At 45.8% G+C, this 6503-nt stretch overlaps 1 pseudogene; it reads right to left on the reverse strand.

The window, feature by feature from the left end:
- Window positions 1-5187: 5187 nt before the first annotated feature.
- Window positions 5188-6132, reverse strand: LOC149369792 (uncharacterized; annotated as a pseudogene).
- Between the last annotated feature and the right edge of the window lie 371 nt (window positions 6133-6503).

Below are 6503 nucleotides of genomic sequence, written 5' to 3' on the forward strand. Positions count from 1 at the left end.
TTCTCCAGGTAGCGTGCCCTTTTTTTCTGTCTCTCTCTCCGAAGCTGTTTTAATAGTGTACAGTAGTATTTCTAGACTATAGTCCGCATCCAGCGTATAGTCCGCAGGGACGAACTTCAGCTGAAAATAAGATTTTTTTATATTGTCCGCTTACAATATACAGTATGTAATCAAAATTTTTATCAAGGAATAAAACACTGACCCCACCACTTTTAGTGCGTTAGCACTTCTCCGCATTTCGCCGCAGTTTGTTTACGTCTGTCTAGTTTGTTTGTTTGTTTGTTTGTGCAGCCTGCCACAACCTCCTTTGTGGCCCTGCCCACCGTGGCAGTTCAGTCAATTGGGAGAGAACCTGGGTCTCAACCCAACCCTAATCCAACCAAAGGCAACACCTGCCATAGAAGGGCAGTGGCGCATCGCTTAACCATTGCGCCAGGAGTGGTATGTGGACTCCCAGGGATCTATGAATGTAAAGGGGAGAGTGACCAATTTAGCACATGTGGGCATCTTAGTGTTCCCGGAGACTGTGATGGGGCCCGATTGATTAGATTGGGCGAGACTGATAAAGCGAGCCTGTTACTTAAGCCGCCATGTTTTATTCTCTCATAGTGGCCAACAGAGTGCTAACAACATTCGGCTAGATGCCGATTACAAACACTACGCTACCTTCCTTGGGGAAAGTTAAATGGATGCGCACACACTGTCACAGTTTACTGTAGAGAGGTCTCTCACTGGCAAACAGTCACAAAGTCAGGTCTCAAAGTCAGAGATGACGTGGAGGTCTTCTGTTTCTCTGTGGATAGCGCCGTGTTGGAGAACTCTGGTGCAATGCAGGTGGTGTAGGCGGGTGCAATATAGGAGGTGCAGGCTGGTTCACTACAGGTGGTGGATATATGATGTCATCGCAGTGTAGCAGTGTTGTGGCTGATGCTTGTTTGAGGCCGGAGACATCTTTGAAAAAACTTGAGTCGCGCGTTATTACTCTGTTTCCTCTCGATGCCTTGATTTGTGATCCATGAATGCTTACAATGGTATAAGGGTCTGGATCATAGTATGGAGTGAACTTGTCGCGTCTCTCTTGCTTGCACAAGACTCGTTGGCCGATACAGAAGCGATGTGGTTGAGTATGTCTTCGTGCGTCAGCATGATGTTTGTTGTATGCCTTTTTCTCGAGCAAGGTTGTTTTCAACCTTGTTAAATCTTTATTGTGCGAAGGAGCTTCAGTGTAGCACGGCAGAAGATTCCTCATTGGTCTGCCAAACAGCAGTTCATATGGTGATCTTCCTGTTGTAAGGTGTTTGGAAGATCTATATGACATCAGGAAAGTGTCAAGCTCTACTTTCCAATCTATGCTCTCTAGCTGACTTGTGTGAACAGGCTTTTTCAATGTTCTCATGAACCGTTCATCTTCACCGTTAGCTTGAGGCCACAAAGGTGTGATCCGATGATATCGAAATCCTAACTCTTTCGAGAGCGCAGCAAACTCTCTGCCTTGGAATGGTGGTCCATTGTCAGTTTTTACCTGTGCAGGGATTCCAAACTGGCAAAACACTCGTCGCAGCAAGGGGAGCACATTGTTCGCACTTGTGGAATGTGTGATTTGTACTACTGGGTATCGCGAGAAGTCATCTATTACCACCATAGCGTACTTTCCATCTGGGAACGGACCACAAAAGTCAACCGAAACTTCCTCCCAGGGATCATTGGGTGGTTCAGTGATGGCAAATGGTTCTTGCTTTGCTTGAGGAATGACTGCTTGACATGGTAGGCAGCTTTTAATCAAAGTGTGCACTCGTTTATCCATGCCTGGAAAGCAAACTTTTTCTCTCAGCATTTGTTTTGTTTTGACGATCCCTTGATGACCTTTGTGGGCGAGCAGCACTCTTGCTTCTGCAGGCTAGTGGGAAGAACTAGGCGCGTTCCTCGAAGGACGATACCCTCAGGTGTTGTTGTTAGTTCATTCTTTATGGATGCAAATGGCTTCAGTTCAACTGAGACCCAGCTGCTAGGTGTCGGGTGCTGGATAGCACTGACAAGTAATTGTAGCTACTGGTCTGCTTTAGTTGCTTCAGCCACTTCTTGAACTGAGAAGGCATTTGGGATGCTGTGCACTGGATGAAGTTAACATACTCGGGTACTTTGTCGATGCGGGCATGCATTTTCATCTCAGGAACCGGATGCCTGGAAAGGTAATCGGAAGGGTTGCTACTTCCTGCGGTGTTCTGCACATCAAACTTGTACTGTTGAACGCGTAGAGCGAGGCGCTCAATGCGGGCAGATGGTGATCTTGGGTTTCCCAGTATGCTCACTGAAGGCTTGTGATCAGTCAGCAAAAGAAAGTGAATTCCACAAAGATGAAGGCGAAAGTGTTCCATTGCCCATACAGCTGCGAGCATTTCACGTTCTATTTGGGAGTAGCCGCTTTCAACAGGTGCGAGCGCTCTACTTGCATAGGATATTACTGCAATGTGTTCACCGGCACGTTGTGTGAGGATAGCACCCAGTCCATGTGGACTTGCATCTACTACCAGTTCTGTCGGCTTGGATGGCTGAAAGTAAGCAAGGGTGGATGCATCTGACATGGCTTGCTTTAAGCTCTCAAAAGCATTCTGCTGTCGTTCTGTCCACTCACGTGCAACATTCTTCAATATCAGTTCACGTAATGGCTGTGTGAGATTGGCTAGATTTCTCAGGAATCTGCCTGAATAGTTGACCATGCCTAGCAGGCTCTTCACTTCTTGCGGTGACTCTGGTGTTTTGACTTGTAGGAAGGCTGCTTTCACCTGTCTCTCGTCTTTATTCCCGCCCGGATGGCTCGTAGACCTCCTTGCCATTTCTGCGCCTCCCCATGTCTCATGTGGTCGGGGGCACCATATGGCCAATATTGGTGGGCTGTGGCCCTGCCCCTGCCTCACGGACATGTGGACGGTATGTGGACCATGATATCTGCTGGCTTTGCGTTCACACGCAGTCTTTGTTCTGTTTGCTTTTCGTTTTTTTTTTCACGTTTTTTAATTTTTTTGTTGCCATTCCTTTTCCTTCCTCTACCTGTTATATTTTTCATGTTTTAAATGTTTTTTTATAAATTTCGCTCGTTCTATTTCTTTGTTTTTTTTTACCCGCCTTTTGTCATTTACTTGATCCTCTTTTCTATTTCCCCTTTTTTCATGTACCCCTTCTGCTTTCTTAAGCCCAGTATCTCCTGTTTGTTCGTTTTTTTTTTGTTTTTTCTCCCCGCTTTCTTTTCCTGTCTCTTCTTCCTTCTTACAGATCCCCGCACCTTCCCACCTCCTGGCCGCCTGCGAGCCTGTCAGAAGAAACTAGGCACGCTGGACCCATCCCTATTTCATGTTCACTTCGTCCTTCGTAATCCTTCAGGGGCGCCTTGTCTTAAAAATCACTTTTCCCCGACCACCATTTGTGCCTTTTTTTCCTCTCTTGTAATTGGTTTTTCTTAAATTTTCTTTTGGGCGTTGGCCCCTTTTCTTTTGTGTTTAATTGGATCGCCTGCGATAACCTCTGGTTGGGTGCGCGCTTCCTCTCCAATTTTCTGTTTATTTTATTTCATTTCTTGAGAGTTTACAATAAAAGGGATCAGGACGAACGCCATCAGCTGAGAAAGTCCAAAGAAGTTCAGTTCTCGTTGATGAAAGTGACTTTTTTTCCTTTACTGTCAGTCCAGCTTCTTGGAGTCGCTGCAGAACTGCTTTCAGTGAGGCGTCATGCTCTGGTTTTGTTTGTCCAAAAACAAGGATGTCATCACTAACATTCAGGCCATTGGGGATGCCATTGAGCACTTGGCGGATGGTGTTTTGAAAGATTTCAGCCGCACTGCTGATGCCAAAGTTGAGAAGTTTGTAGCGAAACAAGCCAACATGTGTTGAGAAAGTTGTCAGCTGCCTTGAAGAAGTCTCAAGTTCCAACTGATGATATCCATTCTTCAGGTCAAGGTTGGAGAATACTGTTGCTCTATTCAAGGCAACAATGTCATCCACTGTTGGACACAAATGTAGTTCACGTTGAATGGCACTGTTCACAACACGCATGTCAATGCAGATTCGAATTTCATCAGGCTGATGTGGTTTCGGCACAATAACCACAGGGGACACCCATGGTGTAGGTCCGATGGCTGGCTCTATGATGTCTTCTGTCAGGAGGCGTTTAAGTTCTTTTTCTGTGACATCACGTAAGGTAAACGGAATACACCTGTGTGGTTGTGCAACATGTGGGACTGTGTCGTTAACAAAAAGGTGGATGTGCTGGTTTTTGAGTTTTCCAACTCCACTAAGCAATTTATTTATTTATTTATACAAAATACCCCTAAAGGCCCTCGAGAGGGTATTACATAGGGGGGGGGCACAGGCAATTGAACAGAATAAAAAAAAACCACAAATATAAAACAAACAACAAAAGCACAAATAAGACACACTGGATGAAATAAGTAAGCAAAAGAATCAAAAGAATGGCAGCGCGGCAAAGAACGAAGATTACTGCATTATTAAAATTATATAAAAGAACACTAATACAATGAATCTTTTTAGTAACAAACCCTGCAAAAAAGGAAGCCATGAACAAATAAAATAACAATGTATGCGAAGAGTTAAGCAGTAGTTATTGAAGATATAAGTTTAAAATATTTATCAGGATCAGTGGTGGTTGCGATATGTGAAGGCAGAGTGTTCCAGTCAGATATTGTGCGTGGTAAGAATTTGAGGAATGCTTCCACGATTTACTTGTCACCTGGATTGTCAGAAACTTGGCACGTGATCTGGACAAGCCCCAGGTTGGTTGCTGCTGTGAAGCTTAAGAGTGGTGCACAGTTTCCTGGAATGACAAAACTGTCGTCTTCAATGCACTTATCTTTGTATCTCATTGTAACAGAGACTTTGCCCAAAAGTTGAAGTGGAGACGTTGATTTGTATGGGAACACTGATGGATGTTTCTTGGAGATTCATTTAGGCGACAGCTGTTGAAGTCATTTTCGCCAGCAATTGACACTGTAGCACCTGTGTCGATTATGAAAGTGACTGGCACACTGTTGAAAGTGACAATAGCCCTTGGAGATGAACTTGCTTGAGGGGAAGTCATGGCAACAAAAACGTACTCGTCGCTGCTTGGGCTGGTGTCACAGGTGGCTGCAGGCTCTCTAGTACTTGAACTCTTCTTACTGCAGGCTAACTGTGTGTTTTAGTCATTGTCATAGTCCACTGCATGTACTGGTCTCCTGGTTGAGCGACAGAACCGTCCAAAATGACCAACCTTGTTACATGCCTTGCAAGTCTTGCCCCATGCAGCACAACTGGATCGACCACCTTGGGGAGGCCACTTGCCGCCACAGTTGCGACAATCTGCTGACGAGACACGAGGTCGTTGCGGTGTGTAGGCCTGCCGTGGCATCTGTCGTTCATTTCTTTGGTGTTGGCCATGGTGTTGTCCTTCCTTGTGCTCTGTGAACACCGCCGCGTTGTTATCGACGTGCTTTTCGATTTCGGACACATACCGTTCGACATCCTCGAGCATTCTTCCTTGCTTAAGTAAGTCCGGTAACGTGAGGGAATGAAACATGGCACACTTTCGGAGGCGAGAGGACGTTGTGGCGAGGATGATTTGGTTGTTGACTTCAGAGTCGACGTTTTCGAAGTTACAGTGGCGAGAAAGCTGCCGGAGGCGCGCGTAGAAGGCGTCCAGTGACTCACCAACGTTTTGCTGAGCTTGACAAAATTTGTAGATAGCAAATGTTGAGTTCACTTGCGGCGCAAAATATGCATTCAGTTTCGCTCGAGCGGCATCGTATTCCGGCGTCGATGTACTCTGCGTGGTTTGGGTCGTGCTTGTAGCCGTTGCACCTTGCGCAGCATTGTCGGGGAGCGAGCGATATATGTCGTACACTTCTTCACCGACGTAGTGCAGGAGGAGCGCCTTCTTGCGTGCATCTGCCGAGATATCGCAAGCTAAAAGAAAGTTTTCGAACCTTTCTATTCACTTCGTCCATTCGTGACCAATATTGTTGTCGTCGGTAGCGCGAAGGTCAAAACTCGGGAGAGCAGGGAGCACATGTGCCATGGTTACGATTGCCGGTAGCCGCTTGTTGCTGACGGGTGATTGGACGGATTGACTCTTGATGTAGTGGTACTCACATGAGATAAAGGAGCACTTCTGACACCATCTTAGTGTTCCCGGAGACTGTGATGGGGCCCGATTGATTAGATTGGGCGAGACTGATAAAGCGAGCCTGTTACTTAAGCCGCCATGTTTTATTCTCTCATAGTGGCCAACAGAGTGCTAACATTCGGCTAGATGCCGATTACAAACACTACAGGCATTAACCCGTTATCGCTATCCAAAGCAACTCCCATCCATGAACACCTGAACCGAAGTGAAAACGGGAGTGCTAACGCATCTATAACTCGCTAACTATGCAAATTGACAACAATTTTTACTGCGAAAGCATTAAAAATGGTTACGAGAAAGAGCGACGCAACTTTTTTCTAGACATGTTTTTA

Source organism: Amblyomma mixtum, chromosome 1 (genome assembly GCF_055824585.1).
Source record: "Amblyomma mixtum isolate Tamu chromosome 1, ASM5582458v1, whole genome shotgun sequence".
Taxonomy (NCBI): domain Eukaryota; kingdom Metazoa; phylum Arthropoda; class Arachnida; order Ixodida; family Ixodidae; genus Amblyomma; species Amblyomma mixtum.